Here is a 12,753-nt window from a genome sequence, read left to right as displayed (position 1 = left end):
TATAAAAATTATATTGTAATTTTTAATTAAAAATTAAATTTGCAATTTGATTTTAAACATAAAAAATTACTTTAAAATATTAAAATGCAAATAGTCATTATCCTTATGCTCTTTTACCATCTTTTGCTCTTTTACCATCTTTTACCTTATGCTCTTTTACCATCTTTTCACCTCTAGCTTTTGTAAAAAAGCAATTCAATGCACAAGAAGTTGTATTTGCAATCACACAGAGTTAGAACAAGTTGGGCTCCCCCCTTAACAATCATTTGGGCCATTACCTCCAGCTTTATTGATATATAATTTTATTGAGATATAATTGACAAAATTGTATCCATTTAAAATGTGCTTTAGTTTTTTATGAGAATTCATCCTGATTGTTATTCAAAGATGGATTCACATTCTACATTGGTTTTATAATCTTCTAGTGTTATAGCAGAGTATACACTTACTATTTTGAGTTTAAACAGGTATTATTGATGAGGTAAAATATATGATGGAATTGACATATATTTGGTATAAATATTACACAGTGAATTTCAAATAGTGGTTAGTTTTTTAGGCTACCATTGGACATTGGACATTAAAGAATCTAAAAAAAAATTAAAAACCCAGAGGAGAAGGACTGGACATTGACATATGTATGTAAAAATCATTCCAGTTTCCTCTTTCTAGAACCTTCCATCCCAGAGGGACAGGGACTTTCTCACATTCATCACTGTATTCCTGTCACCCAGAGTAGCACCCTACATGTGATAGGTGTTCAACAGGTATTTGTAGGCAATCTATCTTGGATTTCTAAGTGAGCACTATACAAAAATGAGAGTATTTTTGCTTTTGAGTAGATTATACTGAGAATCATTTTGGAGCTTTTCTTGAACATTTCTAAGAATGTATGATTGTTTCCCCAGAATTTCTAGATGCTACTAGCAAAGTGCTTTATACAAAAGCTAAGAACAGGGCATATGTATTTGAGGTAACTGTACCAAACAAATGCTTGTGTGTGTTTATGCTCATGTCTTTTTAACTGATATTAGAAAAATGACAGTTGTAACCGTGTAAGAGCCTCTCATAAATTGCTGATTGCCAGATAAGTGCTGCTTTGATTTATTGTCCTCAATGCTGCTGCTAAGTCGCTTCATTCGTGTCCAACTCTGTGCGACCCCATAGACGGCAGCCCACCAGGCTCCCCCATCCCTGGGATTCTCCAGGCAAGAACGCTGGAGTGGGTTGCCATTTCCTCCTCCAGTGCATGAAAGTGAAAAGTGAAAGTGAAGTCGCTCAGTCGTGCCCGACTCTAGGGACCCCACGGACTGCAGCCTACCAGGCTCCTCCGTCCATGGGATTTTCTAGGCAAAAGTACTGGAGTGGGGTGCCATTGCCTTCTCCGTTTGTCCTCAATAGTAGGCTCAATATGTTCGTGTATATATAATTTTACGTGAATACATTGGTGATAAGGGGTATTATTTTGGTTACCAAATATCAGAAAGTTGTGTTGCCTATATCTTTCTAGCAAAGATGTCTTTACTACTTTCTAATGAATGAGGTCTTTTCTGATGTGAATTAATCACTGATCTAGCATTTTGCAGAAGTGTAGGCTATGAACAGTTTCCATCAGATTTTCTGATAGTGCTTACTAGAACTGAGCATAACCTGAAACCACCTTAGATCCACTGCATCAGAGTATTTGGTATGTAGGTCTCTGGAACCTGATTTTTTTTTTAATTAAATTTAGTTGATTTACAATGTTGTGTTAGTTTCAGGTGTACAGCATAGTGATTCATTTATACTTATACATATATTCATTCTTTTTCAGGTTCTTTTCCTATATAAGTTATTAGAGAATATTGAGTAGAGTTCCTTGTGCTATACAGTAGATCCTTTTAATCTGCTGCTTTATATATAGCAGTGTGCGTATGTCAATCCTGTTCTCCCGATTTACACTTCCTTCTTCCTCCCCCAGCCCCCCACTGCTGGTAACCATGTTTGTTTTCTATATATATGTGTATGTGTGTGTGTGTGTGTGTGTGTGTGTGACTCTGTTTTGTAAATAAGTTCATTTGTGCCATTTTTTTTTTTAGATTCCATGTATTGGCAATATCATATGATATTTGTCTTTCTCTGTCTGACTTCATACAGTATGACAATCTCTAGGTCCACCTGTATTGCTGCAATGGCATTATTTCATTCTTTTCATGGCTGAGTAATTTCTTTCCATTGTGTGTATGTACCATGTTGTCTTCATCCATTCCTTCGTTAATGGACATTTAGGTTGCTTTCATGTCTTGGCTATTGTAAATACTGCTGCAGTATTTACTGAACGTTGGGGTGAGTGTATTTTTCAAATTTGGTTTTCTCCAGTATATGCCCAGGAGGGTGATTGCTAGGTCATATGTTAGCTCTGGTTGTAGTTTTCTAAGATATTTATCTTTCTCTGCCTGACTGACTTCACTTAATGTAATAATCTCTAGGTTCATCTATGTTGTTGCAGATGGCAATATTTCATTCTTTTTTATGGCTGAGTAACATTTCATCATTTATATATATTCCTAGTATATGCCCAGGAGTAGGATTACTGGATCATATAGTAGCTCTATTTTTCGTTTTTTAAGGAACCGCCATACTATTCTCCATAGTGATTGTGCCAGTTTACCTTCCCACCATAGGTGTAGAAACGTTCCCTTTTCTCTGCAGCTCTCCAACTTTTATTGTTTATAGACTTTTTGATGATGACTGCTGTGAGCTGATAACCTCATTTTAGTTTTGATTTACATTTCTCTAATAATTAGCAATGTTGAGCATCTTTTCATGTGCTGTTTTGGAACCTGAATTTTTAACTAAGTATTTCTTCTGCACTCAAAAGATTGAGAGTCACTGTATTAAATATTGCTGAAAGTGTCTGCCCAGGGGAGAGGCTAGATCTTAGAGGCTCTGCAGAAAGAACTCCTCGTCATAAATGCTCTGTCCCACTGAAGCTCCAAACTAATCAGTTTTAAGACACTGATTATTTCAGTGTGAGTTGGAACCAAACATACACTGTTTTCTAAACCCTTTGGACTGGAACAGAACAGGTACATCACAATTGTTCACTAGACCAATACTGAAAGGAAACAAATTTCACTCAGTTCCAATTTCTGACAGCATCCTGGGAAGTGGCTCAGCTGTCTTCACTGGGGATTGTCATTGCCAGACAGACCTTACTTACCCTCCTGAAGCCCAGGAGGGCCAGGTACTATAGAACTAAGCTGCCTTGAGAAGAAAAAACAAGCTCTGATTATTTCACAGCTACAAGAGCAGAGTTCTCAGTGGTACTGAGAACTTTTGCCTAAACATGCCTTGTGTGTTTGATTATTTCTTGACAATGGTTGCATGATCAAGTTCTCTCTATGACCATGACCCACCTTCATGGTCTTACTGGTTGCACAAAATGACTACTGCATTTGGCAGGTACCTACCAAAATGTCCTGGCTCAGCATGACCCTCTTTCACAGAGTGGATTGATACACTTTTTTTTTTTTTTTAAACCTCTCTTTCATCAACTAGGAATTGATTCTGAATTTCACAGATTAAGTTTGGTACTTTTTTTTTTTAATCCCCTCAAGACTCAGTTAAAAAATGTAAATTGACATATGCACAATCTATGTAAACTTAGTTATATTGCTAAAGTAAATGGTAATGCTGCTACCTTTTATATGCAAAGGTGTTGATTAATTTTCCAGAAGTAAAGGCAGATTTTTAGTTTTATGTCCGTGTTATAATGCCTGACCCTCCCTTGCGTTCAAGGGAATTCTAGAATGTAATGTTCAGGGAACAAAACATACCAGTTGTCATAAATTAAACCACTGACTTCATTGACATTGTGTGCTAGCCAAGTTAACTGAAAGTTGGGTTTTGCATTTCTATTTTATTTTTCTAGTCAGGAGTTAAGAGGGCTGACACTATGTATTAAGCTTCTATAATTCCACTGAAGTAACTGATTAGCATAGTGGTTTGCAGAAATTTAGAAAAAACTCTTGATGTATTGATACTGATTATGTTTCAATAGAAGCACATTTTAGCCACTTTTCATGAATTTCTTTGAGAAGGATTCACTAGGATTTAAAAAATTTATCCCTTTTTATTTTGTCTTTAAATTCAGTTATACTTAGCACTTCGCTGGTTTTTTTGGCTGAAGCTCCTTTCTGTTTGAATGTGATTATTGCATTGATGGTGTATTAGTTATTTTAAAGAAGTAACATTCCTTTCTAGTTCAGTTTAAAAAGTTAAGAGTAAGACAGCGATATGAAGATACAAAATTGAGTGGCTTGGGGATACAAAATTGATATTAAGACAATGTTTACCTTCTTTAATAGGGAGGGAAGTTAAAATATTCAGCTTGCTTTCAAACACTCAAGTATACTTATTAGGGAGTAATTTGTTTACGAAGATGATACTTTCTTCATATATTAGAAATTTTGCAAATTGGACAATACCATAGAAAAGTAGATACTTATTAGAATTTAACACTAGGCAATTAATATTTTTAAAAGAGCTTGAACATATCCAAATCAGAACTAAATACTCTTTCAATTAACTTCCAAAGTAAATCCCATTCAGATGTCAGATACTGACTGGTCAAAGCCACCAGGTTAAAGTACTTGTTTTGTATACCATTGGTGTTGGAGATCCCTGCTTGGTGACTACAGTCCTCCCAGAAAGCTTAATCTGGCTGCAGAATGCAGAATTTATTACAGAAGTCAGAGAGACCAGATACGGGACTGTTATGTTCTCAAAGTTTAACACACATACACCCCAAATCCATGTGTTCAAACTATTAACACCCGGTGTGACTATATTTAGAAATAAACCTGTGAGAAAGTGGTAAAGGTTAAGTGGGGATATAAGGGTGAGGCCCTAATATGATACAGCTAGTCCTCTTATAAGAAGAGGAAGAGATAGCAGAGTGCTCTCCTGTCTGCTGTGTGAAGGCACTCCAGGAAGGTAACTGTCTGCAGACCAGGAAGGGAACTCTCAACAGGAATTGGTCAGCACCTTGATCTTGAACTTCCTGGCCTCCAGAACTGTGAGACATAAATTTCTGCTGTTTCAGCCACTTCATCTGTAGTATTTTGTTGGGAAGTCAGAGCAGAATGAGAGAGACTGTTGTCATAATCTGAGCTTGAGGTGATCAGGAGAGTGGTAACTGGAAAGAAATCAAGGAGATTGGTCTGGTGGAAATGGAAAGAAAGTAATATTATAAAAAAAGAGAGTCTGCAGGACCTTGTGGCTGACCACATATAAGGGGCAAAGGATGAGGTTAGAGATTGCTGATGAGTCTTCAAGTGGATCATTTATCCACTTTTCCTACAGTGGGCAGAAGTGTTATCATGGTGAGAGTTCCTAAGACCACTGCCAGTTTGGGGATTTGCTATAAGGACTCACAGGATTCTGCATATAGTCACATTCATGGCTATGATTTATTACAGTAAAAGGGATACAAGCGTATTAGCAAGAGGAAAAGGCACAAAGTCTGAAGGAAACCGGGTACAAGCTTCCAAGAGTCCAAGTCCAAGTCTCAGCTGAGTTCTCCAAGACGGGCTCACCTGAGCCTAGAAGTTCAGAGTTTTTTATTGAGTCACATAGACATACTTTATCTGGTGTGTACAGAAATTCCCGATTCCTAGAAGGAAAGTAGGTGTTCAGTATAAAATGTGTGTCTGTACAAATAGTTTAGGTATACTTATCAGTTAGAGTGGTGGGACCCGTCTCCAAATTCAAGTTCCCAGATGCCAGCAAATGGCCAGCCTTGTAAGCTGGCCCTTCTAAGGACAGCAGTCTCAGGCTTGCTATGTTAACTGATTTTTGTACTGTAATATTTTAAACTAGAGAGAGAAAATTACATTTATGTCTTTCTGTTTTCATTAACAAAGTTTATATATAATAAGAACCAGAGAAAATTACATTTATGTCATTCTGTTTTCATTAACAACGTTTCTATATAATGGGAACCGATTTTAACCCATCATTGTCCTCAGTTGGTCATACATATTATAAGGATACTTTTGAAAAGTAGGAGGAGGAAAAAACAAATTTGAGTACAGTGAAATATTGCCATATATTTAAAGTCAAAGCATGGAGCAATATTTTAGGTTGTATCTGCTTATATAGTAAGAATATCTTTACAGTACCTTTAGTAATAAATAACTGCTGCTGCTGCTAAGTCGCTCAGTCGTGTCTGACTCTGTGCGACCCCATAGACGGCAGCCCATCAGGCTCCCCTGTCCCTGGGATTCTCCAGGCAAGAACACTGGAGTGGGTTGCCATTTCCTTCTCCAATGCATGAAAGTGAAAAGTGAAAGTGAAGTCACTCAGTCGTGTCCAACTCTTAGCAACCCCATGGACTGCAGCCTACCAGGCTCCTCCATCCATGGGATTTTCCAGGCAAGAGTACTGGAGTGGGGTGCCATTGCCTTCTCCTAGACAGGTACAAAGAGGTATGGCCACTTTATAATAAATGTCTGTGTTCTTTATCTACATTTCTATTAGAGTGTTTTCTTCATTATCAGTTAGCAAAAGAATTCCTTATGAGGTAGAAATATTAACCACATCATATATTGTTACCTTCTCTCCCCACCCCTGCCAGAATATTATTAAGTCAAAGAACTGAAATCTCTGCAAAAGAAATGACAAACTGATTTATTCCCTGCAAAAAATGAGTGCAGTAAACAAAGTTGGTTAGTCATGTGTCTTTCTTTCTTCAGCATTCTCTTTCATCTATAACCTTCCAGTCATAAAATTGTGTTTCCTACCCATGACAGGGGCAAAAACTATGGTATAGGAATATTCACATGGTTTTTCTGATGCTACCGTATCAGCATTCTCCCCATTGTTTGTATATTCAAGAGCCCAGTTGGTATTAGCTACCTTATTTGATGATGTCCACTTCTGCCGCCTGGTAGGCCACTGCTGTTTGGTGTTTGTGCTGTGAGTTCTGTCCCTTGACAACATAGGACCTCTGTGAAGCATGCTGGTGTGCAGAATTCCTCATATGCCAAGTGGTGTTGTTTTCTCTGGGGTTCTGCAGAAGCAGGCTGTATTCTCTGTTATTTAGTAAAGCCAGCTCTCTCCCCGCTGCCCCGCCCTTGCCACCAAAGCCTTCCCACCTTGTACTCTCAGAGTCTCAAACATACGTTTTGATCAACATCTTGTTTTCTTTTTCTTGGTATGGCATCTGCCATCTGGAACTGGGGGACAAATCCCAGTTAGAACTTGGAGGTGAACTTCGCATAGGCTCAAGAGCCTCCAGGAAACAAGACGCCTTGATGATGTTTTCCCTTCTTACAGTATCTGCGGCCCTTTTTCCCCTTAGGTTGATTTCTTACTTTAGAGGCTCCTTAGCAAGTAATTGAGATAGTCTCCTGGCAGACTAGACTTGCTTTCAGGTAAGCATAATTTGGCATGTATAATTCCACAGTGCTAAAGTGTCTTAAATTTTTAAACTTTCTCTTGGCATTGTAGAATTATATATGCCATATTATGCTTACCTCAAAGCATGTCTAGTCTGCCAGGAGACTGGATGTAGAATTCAGACTAAAGGTTGTCAGGGGATAAGGTAGGGGAGGGATAAGTTGGTAGATTGGGACTGACATATACACACTGCTGCTGCTGCTAAGTCCCTTCAGTCGTGTCCGACTCTGTGCGACCCCAGAGACAGCAGCCCACCAGGCTCCCCCATCCCTGGGATTCTCCAGACAAGAACACTGGAGTGGGTTGCCATTTCCTTCTCCGATGCATGAAAGTGAAAAGTGAAAGTGAAGTCGCACACTACTATATATAAAATAGATATCTAATAAGAACCTGCTATATAGCACAGGGAATTCTGCTCAGTACTCTGTAATGGCCTATATGGGAAAATAATCTAAAAAAACCCAAGAGTGAGTATATTTATAACTGATTCACTTTGCTGTACACCTGAAACTAACACAACATTGTAGATCAACTATACTCCAATAAAAATTTAAAAAACAACAACAACAACTTTCTTTTAAAGCCAGTAAAACCTCCTTTAGATGTGTATACAGAACTTATGATGGCTGAGCTGCTCTATGTGAAGCAGGTTGAGGAGACCTGCAGTCAGCCATTCCCCTGAGGCTCCTGCCTAGAATGTTACAGGTTCTTGGCGATTTCTCATCTCTAACTCCCTTGTTTTACAGACAAGAAAATGAATGCACATGAAATTAATCCATATCAACCAGTTCTTTTAGGGCCTTACCAAACTTTCTTTAGACAGTCTTTGACTAACCCCATTTTCCTGTTTGTGGGGCATGGTGGAGTGGAATTAGCTGTCCCTCTGACATTTTACATACATTTATCTTGTAATGGTTATCGTTTTTTCTTTTATACTTAAATGTTTATACTGTCAGCCTCACAGTCCCTAAGCTCAGAGAATCTATTTTTAAAAAATTAATTTTAGATCCTCATTACATCCTAATGTAATCCTGTCATATATTAAGTAATTAATGTTACATTAAAATGAAGAAATTTATTCAGTACTTTTCTTGGAAATTATGTACTCACTTTGTAAAGTATCATTTTGCATTTGTTGATATTTTAATTTCTTATGGGTATTCTGTTAGTTTATGTGAGCTACCTCTATTCTTCAACTGGATTACCACTCTTTTCAAACCTTCTATGTCAACCCCCACCATAACACTCAGTATAAGAGAAGCGTTTTGATAAACCCAAAAGACTCTGATAAAAAGATGTCAATGTCATGGTACTTTGCTTTATTCCCATGTTCTTATTGTTTTTGCTAAGTCGCGTCAGTTGTGTTCGACTCTGTGCAACCCCATAGACAGCAGCCCACCAGGCTCCGCCGTCCCTGGGATTCTCCAGGCAAGAACACTGGAGTGGGTTGCCATTGCCTTTTCCAATGCATGAAAGTGAAAAGGGAAAGTGAAGTTGCTCAGTCATGTCTGACTCTTCACAACCCCATGGACTGCAGCCTTCCAGGCTCCTCCGTCCATGGAATTTTCCAGGCAAGAGTACTGGAGTGGGGTGTCATTGTTGCTTATTGTTTAGTTGTTTCCAGCTCTTTTGTGACTCCGTGGACTGTAGCCCACCATACTTCTCTGTCCATGGGATTCTCCAGGTAGAAATACTAGATTGGGTTCCCATTCCCTTATCCAGGGGATCTTCCCAACCCAGGGATCGAACCTGCATCTCCTGTATCCGTGTGGGGGGGGGGGGTGGTGGTGTTCCTTACCTTTGAGCCACCTTGGGAAGCCCTTTCCCTTCTTAGTTCCTCTTAAAATATTTCACACGTTGACAAGTAACAGTTAAGAGTGATTCTTCTTTTCATGAGACCAGCGGTTAGAGAGGCCGTGTATAACTGCAGTAACCTGGATGCTGTCTATAACTGCAGTAACCTGGATGCTATCTGAGGTCTATCACCATTAACTTTTGACCATGGCCATCAGGTGGTGCTAGTGGTAAGGAACCTGGCAATGCATAGAAGACGGGTTCCACTCCTGGGTCAGGAAGATCTGCTGAAAGAGGGCATGGCAATCCACTCCAGTATTCTTCCTGGAGATTCCCACAGACAGAGGAGCCTGACAGGCTACAGTCCATGGGGTCACAAAGAGTTGGACATGACTGAAGCAACTGAGCACATGTTACTTAACCTCTGTGACCCCTAATTCTGTCATCTATAAAACAGGGAAAATAATATCTATCATATTGTAATAAGTAAATGAAATAACACATGAAGTGTCTAGGAGTACCATGTTTGCCATAGTTAATGAATATTTAAAATGATAGTTGCTGTCATATTCAAGCAGGTAAAATGAACCTACTAGTTGAGTAGTGTTTAAACTTTAATGTGAGTACAAATCACCTGGGGATCTTGTTAAATTGCAGGTTCATAAACAGGTCTGAGGTGGTACCTGAGATCTTCATTTCTGATAAACTCTTAGGTAATGCTGGTGCTCTGATATGGAGATCACACTTGAAATAACAAATGTGCTAGATTATTTGAGATTCCCATTGTGCGTTTTTTTCTATTTATATATGTTGAATGGTTGGTTGGATTATCTTTTTCAGTCATTGTGTGTCTTGTTGGATATTGTTACTGTATTTTTTGTTCAATTTTTTTCAACTTTATATTGAAGTTTAGCAAATTAGCAATGTTGTAATAGTTTCAGATGGACAGCAAAAGTACTCAGACATATATATACATGTATCTGTTGTCCCCCAAACTCCCCTTACATCCAGGCTGCCGCATAACATTGAGAAGAGTTCTTTGTGCTATGCAGTAGGTCCTTGTGGGTTATCCATTTTAAATATAGCAGTGTGTACCTGTCCATCCCAGACTCCCTAACTATTCTTTCTGTCCATGCTTTCCCCCTTTTAATCATAAGTTCATGTTCTAAGTCTGTTTCTGTTTTATAAATAAGTTGGTTTGTATCATTTATTTTTAGATTCGGCCTATTAGGTATGCCATATGATATTTTTTCTTCTTTGATTTCATTCAGTATGACAAAAAAGTACAATGGAGATAAGACAGATTCCTCAATAAATGGTGCTGGGAAAACTGGACAGCTACTTGTGAAAGAATGAAACTAGAAAATTTCCTAACACCATGGAAAAAATAAACTCAAAATGGATTTAAGGCTTAAATTAAATGTAAGGCCAGAAATTATAAAGCTTTTAGAGGAAAACAAGCAGTACACTCTTTGACATAAATCATAGCAAGGTCCTCTTTGACCTACTTTATAGAATAATGGAAATAAAAACAAAAAGTTTGCAGTGCTGAGTATCAAGAAGTTAAGGGCAGACATTTAAGGTAAATGTGATGATCCTGTCTATTTTTTGAAATTTTGAATTTGAAAAGATATCAATCAAGGACTTCTAGCACATCAAGTGCTAGGCAGATCAAGTCTGTTGCTCTAAATGCATTACTTTCAGGTCAAGAAATTACAGATGTAAACCTAAATACCCCATGTAAGATGAACTTTATAAATCTTCCTAATTGAAACTGAAAGAGCACCAGGTTGGGAGTCATGTGTGCATGCTAAGTCCCCTCCGTTGTTTTAGACTCTTGGCGACTCTGTGGACTGTAACTACCAGGCTCCTCTCTCCGTGGGAGTCTCCAGGCAAGAATACTGGAGTGGGTTGCCATGCCCTCCTCCAGGGGCTCTTCCCGACCTAGGGATGAAACCCAGGTCTCTTATGTGTCCTGCATTGGTAGGCGGGTTCTTTACCACTGGCACCATGTCAGGAAGAATTCTGGCTTGGGGTCCAACAAAGTTTAGCAGAAGAACCTTGGAAAGGTCAGAATTAATTCTAATTTTTTATGCATTTATGATACTTGGTAAGAAAACTTTTCAACAAAGCTCCCAGTCTTCCGTGTAAGAAAAGATCTCACCTACAAGAATTTTCTAATCTTCAGTATTCTGAATTTAAATTTAAAACTGTTGAGTACTCTTAAAGATTAGTTAATTATGCCTATACTATTTTTATTTTAGTTATATTCATTTTGTTAATAAAATTTAAATAAAATTTGGAGAAATATACTGACCAATCAAATATTTCAGCTGTTTCACCAAAATTTGAATACATGTTAATAAAAATATAAATTAAAGGAAATATAAACAGTTTAAAAACTAACTATTTTCAGGTTATTTTTCTTCTCATATGTACAAATCTATCTATTGATGTAAAAGGCAAACACAAGAGATTTATGAATTTCTTAATATTGTAAAATAGTCTTCTGCTGCTGTGTGCAACTTTTGCAAACACCATGCTCATTTGCAAGTACCTCCAGAACCATAAATTAAAACATCAAGCAAGAGAATGGCCCTTGGCACTCTTGGGAAATGATACGTGGTTAAGCAGGGATTTATTGCATTCATGATGTCTGAGAGGAAGGATTTGACAAGTTAATTAATTTGTCTTTTCTCTTACCTAAGTGCTTTCATCGCTCAAATCTTCCCAAAGCTCCAGAGCAAAATCTGTCTTTGTCTTCCGCAGCAGAGTAGCCTGCACATCTTAAGGGCATTCTGACATAATCTCCTTATATTTTGAGGAGGAAGGATAAGAGATGGAGAGATGCATTTCCTTGGGGCTAAAGGAGTATTACTTGTGAGAGTAGATGTTCAGGGTTAGGGTCACACTGTGTCAGCCATGAGCCCCAGATCCAAGTGGCGGAAGGCATCCCAATGTTCATCAGTAGATTTGGTTTGGGCTATTGGCGATACTAGGATCCTTTGCAACACAGGGTCTGTGGTAGTGTCTCATCTTTCCTGGACCTGAAGTTGGTACTGTTTGAGTACCAGAGGTGCAGGAGCAGAACTGGATGTGCTGAGATACCAAAGCTGTGCATGTGGTCTCTGCCAGATGACTGTAATGAAAGTATTATTATTAAAGATCAAATGCAGAAGTTATTGCTAGGTAGACTTCTTTCACAAATCTTTCCCGCTAATCTATATGTATGAATGGCAGCCAAACTTTGGAAATGTATGAACAAATAGCATCACAAGCTAAAATTATGCTGTTCATAAGCAAATAACCTCCACTGAGCTACTAAGCATCTTGTGGAGTGATTTCCTTGGCTGTAGGCATTGCTGTGCTGTTTACATATAGTAATTATCATTGTCTAAGAGATGGCAAGAGTGAATGTCGACATTCTAGGAATCAGCGAACTGAAATGGACTGGAATGGGTGAATTTAACTCAGATGACCATTATATCTACTACTGCGGGCAGGAATCCCTCAGAA

General features: G+C 38.3%; 1 protein-coding gene across 3 annotated transcripts in view; it reads left to right on the top strand.

Annotated features, from left to right (window-relative positions):
• The window catches only part of RABGAP1L (RAB GTPase activating protein 1 like), a 736,110-nt gene that overhangs the window by 281,463 nt on the left and 441,894 nt on the right, over nt 1–12,753 (top strand). The window lies entirely within an intron of this gene.

This window comes from Bubalus bubalis, chromosome 5 (genome assembly GCF_019923935.1).
Source record: "Bubalus bubalis isolate 160015118507 breed Murrah chromosome 5, NDDB_SH_1, whole genome shotgun sequence".
In the NCBI taxonomy this organism is placed as follows: Eukaryota; Metazoa; Chordata; class Mammalia; order Artiodactyla; family Bovidae; genus Bubalus; species Bubalus bubalis.
Note: the sequence above shows the minus strand (reverse complement) of the source record. Positions and strands in the feature narration are given on the sequence as shown.